Here is a 16,038-nt window from a genome sequence, read left to right on the forward strand (position 1 = left end):
AAAAATTTGGGACTTGATTTATATGATGCCGCCTCAAGATGTAGGAAGAAGTTATTTTGGTGGGGCTGTGTCAGCAGGGAGTCCTGAAGGGCTGGGGGTGGGGGCTGTCCCTTGAGATGAAACTGAAGGTGTGTTAATTTGGACAACCAAGCTCAAACCCTGACTGCTTTAGGGGACTTAGTTGCATCACTCACAGGGTTTCCATAGGGCCATCTTAAGTCTGTATTCATGGGGACCAGACTTCCACAAGATAAATACAACTCATCAATGCCTCCGATGTGCCAGGTATTTTAGAAACACAGTTTTATTACTTCATCGAGTGCTCATAACACTTCTGTTTGGAAAACTCACTATCCTTCTCACTATATGGTAGAGGAAATCTGCTCAGACGATCAGCAATTTCCCTCAATGTCAACTGGCAAATGAATGGAAGATGCAGGATTTGAACCCATGACTTTCTGACTCAAAGCTGTCTTCTCCAGCCGCCCAGGACACAAGTGCCTCCCACATGGGGTTGCAGGGGCCCCACCCCAGAACGAAGCTGGCTGTTTTCCAGCCCGGGGAGCCATAAAATAAGAGCCAAGCTTTATACCACTGGGTTTTCTGAGAGTGGAAGGTTGATAATTAAACAGGCCGATACGGGAAAAACCCTGAGCAGTGCAGTTTCAGTTTGAATTTCCCTTCCACAGCTCTGCCCCTTTCCAGCCCCCAGTGGAGCGGAGCCTCTGGCAACGGCCTCAGGTTATTCCAACCTCGAGCCCTCGGGGAAGGTGAGGGTCCCATTTCGGAGGGGATTTTGTGCTGGAGGAGTCCAGAATTAATGCAGAACCGCACGCTCCCCGCCGGCTCCCTTTTCCCCAGCCAAGCCACCAGGGCACCTACTGGAAGGACCTGAGGGACCTATTTGTCCCGGGAAACGGGGACTCAGGGAGCCTGTCAAAACAGCAATCTGTGTGTTTAGTGGGCTGCCCGGGATCCGCTTTATTTCAGTAAAGCCAAGTAGAGATTAGGAAGGAAGAAGAAATTGTTGCCACTGCCATTTTTTTTTTTTTTTAAGCCAAACAATAGAAAACATCTCAATTAACCAGTCTGCATTCCTGATGATTCATTTGCACAAGAGTTAGAGGAGGGGCGGGGAGCAGCGGGTGGTTGTTTCGATTATGAAATTCTCTCCATCTTCAGGAAACCTGCACATTTATCAGCTCATCAGAAAGCGGAGGGGGACGAAAATCCCCGTTAGCTCATTGTAAAAAAACAAAAAACAACAACAAAAAGACACAACACAATGCAGCACCTGCAAGGGCGTGAGAAAACGGCTTTTCCTCCTTGGACGATTTTTTACTGGTGTCATCTCAAAAGGAACAGGTTTCCGAGAAAGAGCACACTAGGGCTAAAAGGTTCAGTTGGCTTTTAAAATGTAGCTGTAGGAGACTGTGAGCAGCCCGGCCGGTGCTGCAGGGACGATTCCCTGGGACTCTGGGGACACACCAGCCTGGATAGAAATCTGGGCTTTTCTTCCAGCTCTAGCGTAAGGCAGGAAGAAGGGTGGCGATAGGGCCCAGCTGTGGCTTACTTGTAAACCCCATATTTTCAAGGGAAAGCTGCCTAAATGAAAAGGGGATATACTTCAACATGTTTTGAAACACTGCTGCACTTTTCAACCCCGATCATGTTGTGGTTACGCCGAAGTTCCCTTCATGATAAATGTTGCTGGTGGGACCTGGAGACCGGCCCCTCTCTTGACGGTAATATTTCACTCTTTCATTCCCAAAGACCAGAAAGTTCCCTGGTTCTGGTTTTGAAATGGAAAGTCTCACATCCTGGAAATGCCCTCAGTCCCTGGCAAACCAGAACAATTGCCGCCCTGCCATAGCTGTGACCTGCTGGCAGATTAATTTGGAGGATCTCTGTCTACAAAAAATGACGCCTTTCCCACTTTTGGGTCATTTGTGAGAGGGGCATGAGCGAAGCCCTGTGGGGTCACAGGGTCCCTAAGAGGATTAGCAGAGACCGTGCTGTGGGCCTAGGGCCTGGCAGTTGGTAAACCCCCAATAAACAGTTGCTGAAGATCCTACTCCCGGGGATTACAGAGTTTACAAAAGCCAAACGTTATCATGACTTAGTTGGAACTTTGAAGTACATTCTGAGAGAAGAGAAGAAAACTTCCTCTCCGATTTATGGATCGTACAGGTTAGCTGAGGGGACAGATGAAACAGCCGAAAATGGTCCAGAATTCAGAGTCATAAACTGTGAAGGTGTGCGCTGGGGAAAAGAAAATAGGTAAGGTCAGGATTTTTTAAATTTCAAATAAAGAAAGATGCTTATAAGGGAAGTCATTTCGGTATGCAAATAACAATCTCCAGTGACTCTAAGGCCGGAACCGGCAGGTCTGCCAGGTTCTCATTGGGACGCTTCTCCCAAGGCTGGTCTTCCTCAAACACAGTGTTTTCCCCGCCGTGTATGTAGTCTGTCTTCCGTCTCCATTTGTTCATAGATAACAGTTTTCTTACAGGTCACTGGCGGCCTAATTGCCACATCCCCGGGCCTCTCTTTATGTTGCGTCATGGTAACCCTCTGGGCACCATCTCCATTACATTTCTGAAGAATGGTTAGCATACCTCACCGGGCCTGAGTCCTTACATTATTAGCAAGTTCCCCTTTTCTCTGCTTCTTTAAATGTCAATTTCCCAAGGTTCTGCTTTCAACAGGTTCTCTATGAGTAATGACCTCATGTGGCCCCCTTTAAGCTCATTGATTTCCAATTTTCATTTCCATCTGGCTTCTCCCCCTGGGCACACAGTCCCGACTTCTCTCCCTGCTAGATTTCTTCACGTTCTAGGGTTTGTTTATACTTTTCATTAACTTTGGATTCCTTTCCTCCTCATCTCTGTTGCTGAAAGCTCTTTTAGCCTTCAAGGTCAACGTCAAAAGCCATTTCCTTTAAGTGTTTTTCAGATCGCCTAGATCAGAAAAGACATTCTATCTTTTGTTTCACATTTTTGTTTCACAAATGTTTAGCACGGTTTTAAAGATCATGATCCAACACTTATTTCATTCACATTTATGTTAATTAACTTTATGGTTGCTTCTCCAACTTGATTATAAGCTCCTACAGGTATAACGTAGATCTAATTTGGTTTTTAATCCCCAGTATCACTTAGCAAAATGGCATTGATTCATTTATAAAATAATTTTGATCATATGTGCCAAGAACTACATTTGACGCTAGAGGTACAAAGATAAAATTACCAAGAATACATGTCACAGCCTGAATGTTTCAGAGCCTAGTGGGTGGACAGAGACTTGACTTGGTGGTCAATGCACAATACAATATACAGATGATGTATTATAGAAACATACACCTGAAACCTCTATAATGTTTCTGAAACCTATATAATTTTAGTAACTAATGTTACCCCCAATAAATTCAAAAAAAAGAAAGAAAAGTCTAGTGGGAACACCAAGACAAAAACAGATAATTACAATTAATCTTTTAAGTCATTGCTAAGAGGCGAGTGGGAGGTGTGAGGCTCACAAAGTGTGTGTGTGTGGGGGGGGTATGTGTGTGGATGTGTGTTTGGCAGGAGCTATTGAAGTTTTCATGGAAAAGATATTGTCTGAGATGAGTGTATTAGTTATATATCACTGTGTAACAAATTGTCCCCAAATTTAGCAGCTTAAAACAATACACATTTATTATCTTATAGTTTCTGTGGGTCAGGAGTCTAGGCGTGGGTTAGCTAGGTCTGCTTCAGGGTCTCTCAAGAGGCTGCAATCAAGGTGTTGACTACGGCTGTGGTCCCAGTGTGAAGGCTCAAATGCGGAGGGATTTACTCCCAAGCTCTCGCATGTGTTTGTTGGAAGGACTAAGTTCTTTGGCAGTTGTTGGACTGAGGGCCTCAGTTCTGAACTGGCTTTTGGCTGGAGGCCACATGGGCTTCTTCAGGCTGTTTCATCAGAGCTAGTCCTGGAGAAGATTGAGAGAGAGAGAACAAGATGGAAGTCACAGTCTTGTATAACCTGATCATGGAAGCGACTTCTGCTATATTCTGTTTGTTAGAAACCAATCACATTCAAGGGGAGGGGGAGAGCACAGGGCATGAATCCCAGGAATGGGGGTTATCGAAACCCATTTGAAAAGGCTGCCCACCACCACAATGTCTTAAAGAATGAGATGTTAACCAGTCCCTCTCTCTCAGAGGGACTGGGATGAACAAATGCTCGATGAAGACAACAACTTGGCGGATGAGACACTTTGGTGCGGCTGGTTCTTAAAGTTTAAGGCTGGAGAGAGAAGTCAGGCCTGGTTTGTCAAGCAGGGACTTGGACTTCATCTTGTAGAGTGATGGTGCTAATATAAGTAGCAAAATCAGTTACTGAGATGATAACTCAGTCTGTGCCTATATAAAGGATAGATTTTAGGGAACTAAGTCTAAAGTCTGAGAGTGCACAGGGGGGTATGGTTGTTGAAAGAAGACGAAGCTTCAATGTTGACAGTGTTTTGGGGTAGGAGAAGAAATACGTCGATGGACTTTTTTTTTCTCTGTATTTGTGAGACATGCAGGTGGAAACATCTATATTCAAGTAGAATTGTCCCAAAAGGCAGAGCAGAGGAGAGCCTCAGAGGTTCCATTGAGGAAATCTCTTCGCCGAGCCAGGCAGGAACACTGGTGCACAGGTCCCCAGTGGCTCTCGAGTGTGGCTTCTGCATCCCAGCTAAGTCCCTGGGAGGTGCCTTAGTTTCCTAAGGCTGCCTTACAATGTACCACAAATTGGGTGACTTAAAACAACAGAATGAATCAACATGTCTTTTGGGGGGACACAAGTCAACCTATAACATCTCTCTTTACCAGTTGCCTTTAAGAACAAAAAGGTCTAGTTTAGGATAATTAGTAGACTTCACTAAGGCCAGTTTCAACACATGGATGAATTTAAGTGTTATTACATGACTTGCCTGAGATCTGCTTAGTCAAGGTCAATGGCAGTCACTGCCTTTCTCACTCTTTGTGATACTTCACTAGGTTCATCAGAGAAAATCCCTTCTGACCGGTGCTCACTGCTAAGAGGAGGAAGAATTCTGAGCGCAGTCTTTATTGCTGGGCTGAGGCTCCCCCCTCACTCATCGTTTGCCTAAAAGAAAATCTGACCCGAGAGAGGAATCTCAGGGTGTCAGTGCCTCCCCAGAAATTGTGCATAAGGAGGGGTGTGTGTGTGTGTGTGTGTGCGTGTGTGTGCGGGGGGGGGGGGTTCCATTGTACTTGTCAAGGGAGCTTGACTAAGTGATATTTACCAGCCATTGGACAGGGTTGTAGTGGTTCTTACATTCAGCTCCATGTGCGAATCCCCTACGAAGATTTCAAATGTTCCTCCAACCCAGAGATTCTGATTCCATGGGTTCAAGGTGGGGCCTGAGAGTCAGAATTTTTCAAGCTCCCCAGGTGATTACAGAAACAGCTGGGCTGGGAACCACTGCACCCGCTGATTCCTTCCCCCCTCCTTCTGGCACCAGGGGTCAGATTCTGACTCCAACCCTTTAAATGAGCAATAGGGCATACCCATCGAAACCCTCAGGGCCATGGTGGGGACTTGGCGAGAGCCAGGAGTATTATGATTTTAGATACTTCTAGTGGGCATTTCGAGAGCTTCCCTTGGGCTTCTGGTGGTTTCTGCTCTTGCACACGGTTGGGGAGGAGGGCAGGTGTCCGGCTCCTGAAGCCTCCCTCCACACCTCTCCAGCACCCTCTACCGTATGATTTCAGGAAGAATCAGAGCAACAGAGGGGGACACTGCATAGTTCCCAAGGGGGTGCAGTGGCCAAGCAAACCTCCAATTAGGTTGGGGGGATACCAAAGGGAAAGGAGGCCAATTGCAGTGACGAGGGCAGGGCCTCTGCTGTGATCCTGAAAACCGAGCCAGTTCAAAGACCTGTTGATCCTGAAAAGGGCCACAGTTGCCTTTGGAGGGTGACTCAGCAAGCTAATTTTCAGGAAGTGTTTTTCTCTCATTTTTTTTCTTACTGAGGTAGTGAAGGGAAACAAGCAAACAGGTAAAGTGAACGGGATTGAAAAAGATTTCAGCTATTTATGTCAGATATGGAAATACCTTTAATTGCTTCATTAGATACCCATAAAAACAATCTGATAACTCAGACTTCTCTACTTTTCTCTGCCAGCCACACACAATCCAAGGCTGGGTTGAGACTCAAGATAACAGGCTGGCCCACAGCTGATCGCCCACACACCAGAGACACACACAGCAGCCCCCTTGGTCACTTATCTCTCCGTAGACAGGAAAGCTGGGTGTGGGGTGTTATGGGTCTGGTCAGAGACATAGCCCCTTGGAATTTCAAATTGTCCAGCCGGCAGCTGGCATGACTCAGGCCGTGTTCTTCAGCCAAGTCAGCCAGGCTTGGCAGGGTGGGGCCCAGTGCAGTTGAGCTCGGAGACTTCCCCAGTGGCTCTATTTTAAGCTACTGGGTCTTGTAACAGGTTTGGTAGGAACTGCAGAATTATCAGGGGAGGGAGCAAGGATTAAATACTGTCTATAGGTCTCTGTTTTAATAATAACCCTTTCTGATTGCTAGATGTGTGCCAGCTGCTGCCTCAAGTGCTCTGTGAGTATAATTGCATTTAATCCTTTCCAAAAACTCTCAGGGCTAAGCATGATTATCCCCACTTTATTATTTTTTAAACAACAAGGAGAGAAATGGAAGGTTAGAAGATTTGGAAACCTGCCCATAGTCAGAGACTAAATGCAGAGTTAAAGATAAGAACTTAGATGGGCCTGATTCCCAAGCCTGTGTCTTTGGTCATAATAGAGTTGCCTGTGACCTCTCCCTGCGGGGAATTCATTCATCGAGCAGTGTTGAGAGCCTGCCATGCACCAGAGGCTTTACCGTGGAGAAGGTAAATGCTGACACACGCAGCCCTGGTTATTCAGGAGTCACTAGCCTGGAGGAACTGCCCAGGTAAACTGGAAAATGTTATTTTTAGTCTCAGTTCTAGGCCTCATCAGTAGTGTGACTCAGGCTCATTTATTTAGGCCAGGATTCCTTTTTGTTCTTCTCTAAAGTGGAGATAACAAGAGTATTGTGAATCTAGACAAGAGAAGGGATGGGCACAGTGTGTTGAAAAGTAACAGGCACTCAGAAAGTGAAGCTTCATTTCATCTTTTAGAAGATACCTGGTTTTTGGCTGGGCTGGTTCTGAAGCAAAGCACTCAGACCAAACTCAGGTGTCTCGATGCATCCAAGACCTATTACATTTCACATTCTGTCACTTCATTGTCAAGTTCTGTCAACTGTACCTTCTGCGTACAGACAGAATATGACCCTTCTCTCCAGTTGTGGCCACCAGCATCCCTCACCTGGATTATTACAATGGCCTCTTACCTGGGCCCCTGCTTCTGCCCTCGGTCTCTGCTCAAACACTGCCGTGTCGTCCTCCAGAGCTTGAGTATCCTTTAAAAAGTTGCACCATCATTCACTATATTCAAACCCTAATTTATCCTTCGTTGCCACTTGATGTAGGCTTGCTGATTTGTTAATGGTCTCATGCCCACTCTAGAATGTGGGGCCCCTGAGTACAGGGGCCTTGGATTTTCTGTGTATGGCTTGATCTCCAGGGCCTTGAACCTGGCAAGCAATAGATACTACCACACCTGACCCCTTTCAGTTCATTCTCAACACAGTCTGCCCTTCTTCAACTACATTTTTAATATTAAAAGATTCAGAAAGGTGGAAAAAAAGGGGAGAAGTTTACTCTTAATGGCAGTCCCAGAAATAATCATTGTTAATACGTTTAAAATGATTTTAATGTTTTAATATAATATTAAGAGTATTTTAATTACAAACTCTCTTTTCCTCGTATATGTTCTGAATTTTGATGTTTTCCTTAAAACATTTGAACATTAGAGTGACCTGAATTTGGGATGCATGCTTAGCACCATCAATAAGTTTAGCATTGCCCGGCTGGGCGTGGCTCAGTGGTTGAGCATTGACTATGATCCAGGAGATTGGGGTTCAATTCCGGGTCGGGGCACATGCCTGATCAAGTTTCGAGCTTGATCCCCACTGAGGGGCATGCAGGAGGCAGCTGATCAGTGACTTAACATTGATGTTTCTATCTCTCTTTCTCCCTCCCCTTCCTCTTTCTGAAATCAATAAAACAAATATTAAAAAAAAAATAAGTTTAGTGTTATCAGCTAACCTTTAGCCAAATATTTTGAGAATGTTAAACCTAAGAAGCCCATGATACTTTGTGGAGGCTCACTATATGTATCTATATGTATATTGCACTGGCAACACACTGCACTTTATTCACATATTCATGCATGCATTCATTAATAAATCACTTATCCAGCATGTACTGTGGGCTGTGCATACAGTTTTCTATCTCAGTTAGAAACTTGAGAGTTCTTTGTGCCAATATAGGAGGGCCGTCGTGCAGAAGCCGTGGTTGTGGCAGTGGGGAAGGAAGATGGCTTGCTCATGGCTAGTAGGTGGCTTTTATCATAAAGCCCACGTGCACCAAGGATGCACTATTTTGAAGTTGGGACAGCCTTAGACTCACAGACAGGAGAACCAGGATCTTGTCCAAGTGTTGCAACCAACTTGCTGTGAGAACCTAGAAAGTCACTCGTGCCCCTGGTGCCAGTTCCCACATTGAGAAAATGTCAGGGTAGAGCTGTGCGTGTGAGTGCAGGTGTGCATGCATGCATGTTTGGGGGTGTGTGTAATTCCTTAAGTCCCGTTAAAGATTCATGATCTTGGCTGATTTTCTTGTGATTGGACACCTATTCTACAAGTTGAGTGCAGAAATACACCAAACCAAATCACCCTCTTACCCGAACAGTCAAGCCACCCAAGCCCGTCTCAGCAACTTTTACCTTCTCCTGCTCAGGTCCCCGGGAGTAGGCCAAGCACCCTGGCCCAGTTCTAGCACTGCTTTGTGTATGTTTATGCCCATCTCTGGCTACTCCTGAACCTGAGGACGATTCTCTGGTCTTTACCAGAGCCTCCTATCCCCAGAGAAAGGTAAAGAAAATTGAGAATCCAGCTCCCCTTAAACAATAGTCTGAGCCAGAACCATAGTACTGATTGCCACCCGTGGCTTCCTGTTACTCACAAACTCACAATGACTTCTAATGATAGAAGCCTTGTAGAATATTCTGGTCTTGAAGCTCGACCAGTCACTGTCTCTTATACATCCTTTCAAGTTTTTAATGCTTTAACCATACCCTGAGGTCGGCTTTTATCTTGGCCAACCTGCTGTGAAACAGAGGAAAATAAGCCATACTGGACTGGCTGGTGTTTAATTCTCTGTCAAATGTAGTATTTCTAAGCCTCATTCAATATTGTTGTAATCTAAGCAGGAGGCTCCTTCTCCACGGCTGTAGCTCTGACAGGAACACCCCAGATGACATGTGTCTTTGGAATGCCACCAAAGAGGGCCACGCTTTATCTGCAAGAGGACACCAGTGCCTGGTAACCCATAAACCTCGTGTCGTCTCTGAGGGGTGTTTCATTTCACCTGCTAGCAGGCGACTTCTCTGTCGAGTACAGTGTGGCCACATGGTCCTATCGGATTCCCTGCCAGGGACTCCCAGGGAAGGACAGATTGCCTTTGGCTGTTTTCCTTAGATAACTTGTAGCTTTGATTGTTTTCTTCCCCAACCAAACACAAAACCAGGGTGGCATCCTTCCAGCTCTTTATTTTCATAGCGTGGCAGGAAGAGGCTCTGGTATAATAACCGAGGTTTCGATAGGTTACTCCACGAACCTCCTGCTGCTGGGCAGACAGAAGCCAAGCTCCGTTGCCTCAAGGGAGACCTGCCATAGCAGAACCAGAGAAACTGGGGCCAAACTCTTGTCTTTTAGTTTCCAAAGATGAAAAAGATTTGGAGAGATAGATGGGCAAGCAGAGCTAGTTCTCTCACCACTGGAGATCAGATAGAGTTGCCCACGACAGAAAAGATCTGAAGAGGGAGAGCGGAACATCCAGTGAGGCTGGGACAAGGGACCGGAGGTGGACAGGAGAAGGGTCAGCTGCTGCAGGCACTGTCGGCCTCCTGCCCGGGAAGCCTCGGGAGCCTCGGTGGGATCCGTGGATGCCAAGCTCCACCGGCGAGCCTCCTTCATCTCCCCTGTGCCTTCGGCGCCCTTCCCTTCAGGGAGACGGCCCACGAGCAACGCTTGCCTGTATTTTCAACCTTTGCTCTGCATCTTTTCCCTGCTCAATGAGGGAGCTCACCCTTTAGCAAACCAAGACATGTAAGCAGTCAGGAAGGTGACTTTTCAGATCCTTTTGTTCTTTTAAAGTCCTAATGTAAGCCTCTGAACAGAAGACTCCTGGTGTTGGCAGGCCCTCTGCTTTGAGCCATCACAGGCCTAATCCAGACTGTAAAGCTGTCCAAATGTGGGCTTGGTTAATTTACCAAACAATTGCAAATTAACTAATTCAGATGTGTTAATTCTGTAACCCTTTCAGGCACACATAAGAACCAGAACTATTCATTGCACCTAAAAATAATTTAGTTCAAAGTATTCATACAGTTTAGCATCAATGCATTATTAATTCATTATAGAGCCTGATGTGCCTGGTCAATTTTACCAAGTCAGTTTAGGAGGGTAACACTCTAGACCCATTTCTCTTTTTTTGCCTACTTTTCTCTCACCTGAAGCTAGAATATTAGTATCTGATTTAATAGACAAACTCAGTAGGGGATGGTTGTGTGTTCTTTCACTAACTGCTATAGATAATCCCAAAATATAAAAGTGAGCTAGCAAAATGAAAATTTCATTTGTTGGTCACATGAAGTCTAATACTGATGTTTCTAGCTGAGAGGTTCTCTAGGCTTCACTCTTCCAAGGGGTGATTCGGGGACCCTGGATCATGTGGCTCCACCATCTTTTGGTTTCAAGGTCACTGTTATGAGCAGAATCGTGCCCTCCCCAATTTATATGTTGAAACCTTAACCACCAGTACCCCAAAATGTGACTGTATCTGGAGATAGGGCTTTTAAAGAGGTGATTAAGTTAAAATGAGGCTATTAGGGTGAGTCTTAATCCAATCTGACAGGTGTCCATATATGGAGAGGAAATTTGGACATATAAAGAGACACCAGGGCCCTAGATGGTTTGGCTCAGTTGTTAGAGTGTCAGCCTTTGGACCGAAGGGTTCGATTCCCGCCAAGGGCATGTACCTTGGTTGCAGGCTCCAGCCCCAGCTCTGGTTGGGGTGGGTGTGGGAGGCAATCAATTGATATGTCTCTCTCACATTGATGTTTCTCTCTCTCTCTCTCTCTCTCCCTTCCTCTCCCTCTGAAAATCAATGAAAAAAATTTCCTTGGGTGGGTAGTAAAAAAAAAAAAGAGAGAGGCACTAGGGATGCACACACACAGAGAATAGATCATGAGGACACAGGGAAAAACCAAGCAAGCCAAGGAGGGGGCCTCAGGAGAAACCAACCCTGCTTACACCTTGATCTTGGACTTCTAACCTCCAGCATTGTGAGAGATGCATTTCTGTTGTTTAAGCCGTTCTGTCTGTGTGTGTCATGGCAGCCTGAGCCGACTAAAAGTCACATTTGTTCTCTATAAGGCTGTCATCATCCTGAGAACTGATGGGAAGAGAGAACCCCTCTGGGAGCTCTCCATGAGCCAAGTCTTGCAGGGGTATAAGTGTTGGGTAGCTTTTCCATGTTACAGTCCCTGACCCAAAATTTAGTCATGAGTGATGGTATTTTCACAAGTGTTCACTTATAATTATTCTTTAAATTGCTCATGTATTTCAAACATTCTTTGTTATACACATGGGGCATATCAAGGTAAAAATATTGAAAATAATAATCATACTCTAGCTCTTCAAAAGTAGGACGTATTTAATAGAAGGATTACCTGTCCCCCTTTTCCTGGATGGTAGGAATCCTAGATTAGGGAGTCAGGGAGGGAAAAGTAATCTTCCTATCTTCTTTTATTTTTGTTTTTTTAATCCACACCAGGGGATATGTTTATTGATTTTGGAAAGAGAGGAAGGGAGAGAGAGAGAGACGTAGATGTGAAAGAGAAACATCAATCTGTTGCCTCTCAAGCTTGCCCCTACTGGGGATCAAATCTGCAACCTAGGTACGTGCCCTGACCAGGAATTGGTGTATGGAATGACTTTTTGGTTTATGGAATGACCTTTTGGTGTATGGAATGATGCTCACCAACTGAGCCACCCAGCCAGATCTTCCTATCTTCTTTCAGATAAATATCTCATAGTTTCAATTTGTGTAGTTTTGTTGTTGTTGTTGTTGTTGGTCTATGTTTGCATTTGTAATTAAACAATGATAAAGAGAGCTATATTCATAAGAAATAAATAAGGTGTAGATTATCATTTTCTGTTATTAAAGGACATTAGATCTTTTTAAAGAAGAGACTTAGGTTACTTTTTTTCCTCTAAAGGCTGTTCTGAAAATAGTCAGTGGCATTTCTTTAACTGAATTACATTTTTTTGCCCAATAATTTCTCAAAATGAGTGTTTTACTGCATGCACGCACACTCATTTCCTCCATTCTTTTTCTCACACAAGAGAAAAAGCCGTCAGATGTTCAGAAATGAGTAGTTCACCAAAGGCTTTTCTCAGACTTTCATGTTTGTATTTGGGGCCGCATATCTGTTGTAGGATGCAAGGCTTCTGAGATCTGAGCTATGGCTTCCACTGCTGTCTGAGACTGTTGCTCTTCCTGAGGCCTATTCGGAAATATACCATATGGGAAGCAGAATTGTGTGGTGGTGAGTGATGTAGTTCATCACTTAATAGCTGTAAGGCACTGGGGAAGTTACTTAATCTCTGTGATTCAGTTTTCCCATCTGTAAACTGGGGATAATACCAGACCTGACCTCAGAGGATTGCTGTATGGATGCAGTGAGTTAATATATGAAAAGTACTTAAAGCAGTGCCTGGCATACCATAATCGCTGCATAAGTGTTTGCTATTATTTTTATTAATACCTAGTAAGGTATTATCATCATCTTCTATCGACATAAAGTTGCCAGTGTTTTTCTGCTTTAGCATTGAAGGTATCAATGTGAAGAAAGCTAATATGTCAAAATAAAAAATGTAGACAGTTGCCCAAGAGGCCAAACTGAGAAGCTGAGCACCTGCCTTGGAGATTCACAAGTCCAGGCAGGCTTCCTAATGGGTGCCTCAGGGTTCCACTGCTGTAGGCAAGACCCACACCTCAAACCCATGGTCGCAATCGCAGCCCCCGATCTTCTTGCCTGGTTCTCCAGACCTGCCCAACAGGAAAGACTGGGCATGGTGTTGCAACTCCATTCTGAGCGAGAGCAAGCACTGTTATTTTAACCAGAGAAAGGAACTGTGTAAATGGGGAGAAATACCAAGCTTAATCTCTAAGCAGTCAGAGAAGCCTGGAGGCTTGAGAAGACAGAACAGCTAATTCAAGGTTTGCCAAGTATGTGTGGGAGTGCCCGTGACTCAGATTCTGGGGTTGCGCCAGACTAAAACATTTCTGAAAGTAGGTGAATGAGATTGGGGGGAAGGGGAAGACGCGACTGTTTACCACATGACCTTCTCTTTGACTTTACATAAAGAATTCTCGGAGGGTCTGACGGGACTCCCCCAGGAGACAGAGGTGCTAGTTGTCATTTCATGCTAGGACGAAGGTTCTCTTCCTATTTCCAACTCTAACGTTACTTCATGGGGTGAACCACCTCCACCTTCTCAACAAAATAGCGACCCAGAGGAACTTTCCAAACATGAGTTTAGGAATAGGCATGCATGTGGGGAAAGTCCTCGAAGGCCTTACCCATGGGGTGATGTAGCAGCCGTCCTGCAGCAGAAATCCTGTGTTCGAGCCAACTATCTTGGGGTAAACCGAGCGGAGGACACAGACCTGGAGCTGTTAGGCCTTGAGGCTGTTGCTATGTGAACTTGGGCAAACTCGTTTTAAATTTTGAAGTCTCGCTGTTCTCATTTGAAAAACAGGTATTGTAAAATCTACTGAACTCCTGGACTCAAGGCAAGTTTTCTAGCTCCAGGAGAGGCAGTAGAAGCTAATTCTTTTTATTCCAGGGAAATGGGCCTTTACACAGACAAGCCAGCTGCATGGGGAAAAACACAGAGCACACTCTGGCCTTTCCTTATGCGGTTGCGAAGAGAGATGGAGAGAGCGGGTCCAGCGTTCTGTACTCCAGACAGGGCAGTGCCCAAGCGCCCGGGGACGTGGAGGGGCCGCCGTCTCAGCAGCTTGCTGGTTGGTGCCTGACCTCCAGCTTCTGAACCTGCACCCTGGCACCCCAAAGGCGTGGGGAGTTTTCCACGCTGCAGTTTTCATCTTCTCCAGATTCATTTCAGTTCTGACACCAGACTGAGTGCAGACACCACAGGTTAAGGACTGTCCCACAAGACTGCCTTACACTTGAACTTCTGCATTCCCTGGCTGTAAACTGAGGGTTCCCCCAAGCCCCTCCTCAGGTTCCGTAATTACTAGAATGGCTCGCAGGACTCAGGAAGACGCGTTACTTACATTTACCAGGTTGTTATAAAGAACGCAGATGGAAAAAGAGATGCATAAAGCAAGGGGGGAGAAGGGGCTTGGGTCCTTCATGTCCTCTCCAGACACGTCATGCTCCCAGCACCTCGATGTGTTTACCAACCCAGAAGGTCCAGAACCCAGTTGTTTAGGATTTTTATGGAGGACCCACTTTGTAGGCATGATTGATTAAATCATTGGCCATTGGTGATTGAACTCAATCTCCATCCCCTCTCCTCTCCCTCAAGTGTTGGAGACCAGCCCCCAGCTTGAAGTGATCTAGGGCCCCCATTCTCCAGCCATCATCAGCATACAAAAGGCACTCTTATACCATTCCGAAGATTTCAAGGGTTTTAGAAACTCCGTGTCAGAAAAAGGAATGAAAACATAGTTATTTCTTATTGTAGCACACTGACTCTGTTCATCTAATCAGAAGAGGAATAGCATATCTGCAGAGCGATCTCAGCAGGGACAGAGGTAATGGGAAATGTCCTGACTCATGCAGGTGGCCCGTAGACATGGGCATAGACAGGGCCCTCAAATGTGAGGGCCACTGCAGTGGCCAGGCATCCAGGCCCGGGATTCCTACCACAGGAATACAATAATAAAAGTCATACTTCTCTGATGTTTTTAATTCAGCAACTGAGATTCAATTTAAACAAAATTATTCTCAAGGTGCATTTGCCTGTTTTATATTTAAGGCCTATGATTTCAACTAATTTAAGGGCATGCTGATGACAGAAAAGAAAGCCCTGTAGAAGGCAGTTCATGCCAGGTGTCTTTCTAAGAAACCTACCTTGCAAGGTCACCATGAGGATAACTTCTGTGAAATACTTACCTTCTAGACACAGCACCTACTACCTTAAATGCTGGGAGGTGACTAAGACACACTCAGTCCCTGTCCTCGTGGTCCCACAGGTTAGTGAGAAAAACAGAAAGAGATAAGTAGGCGATTTCTAATTGACCAGGGATGTAATGCAGCACTTGTGGATGTCAACAGATTTAATAATATTTTCCTTTAAAATTTAGGATTTTGTATCTCTGGTTAAAAATGCCTCCGCCACTCAAGACTGAACAAATTCGCTTACAGTTTCTTCCAGTAGTTTTTCGGTTTTTATGTTTGAACTCTTGACTCATCCTTTGGCGTGAGAGATGAACTTGGTGTCCAGATTCACTTATCTTCAAAATGGTTATCCCGACACCACTTATTAAGCAATGCCCTTCCCACCGCTGGTTTGAAATGCCGGCCTGGCTACAAGTGACATTCTGGAATGCAGTTTGGTCTGTTTCTAGAATCGACACTACTGTTTATTTCCTTCGCAGTTTCCAGGTATTTTAATGGTCGTGTCTGAATTTTATGTTTTAATATCTGGAAGAACAAGTTTCTAGAGGATCTTCCACATTTTCAAATGGCGAAGGGGAGGTGGGAGCACAGAGGTTAGTGACACCCTGGGAGAAAGGTGGTGTTTAGGTGGAAGGTCCTCGAGGAGGCGGGGAAAGG

The sequence above is a fragment of the Miniopterus natalensis genome, chromosome 7 (genome assembly GCF_054644295.1).
Source record: "Miniopterus natalensis isolate mMinNat1 chromosome 7, mMinNat1.hap1, whole genome shotgun sequence".
NCBI classification, from domain to species: Eukaryota; Metazoa; Chordata; class Mammalia; order Chiroptera; family Miniopteridae; genus Miniopterus; species Miniopterus natalensis.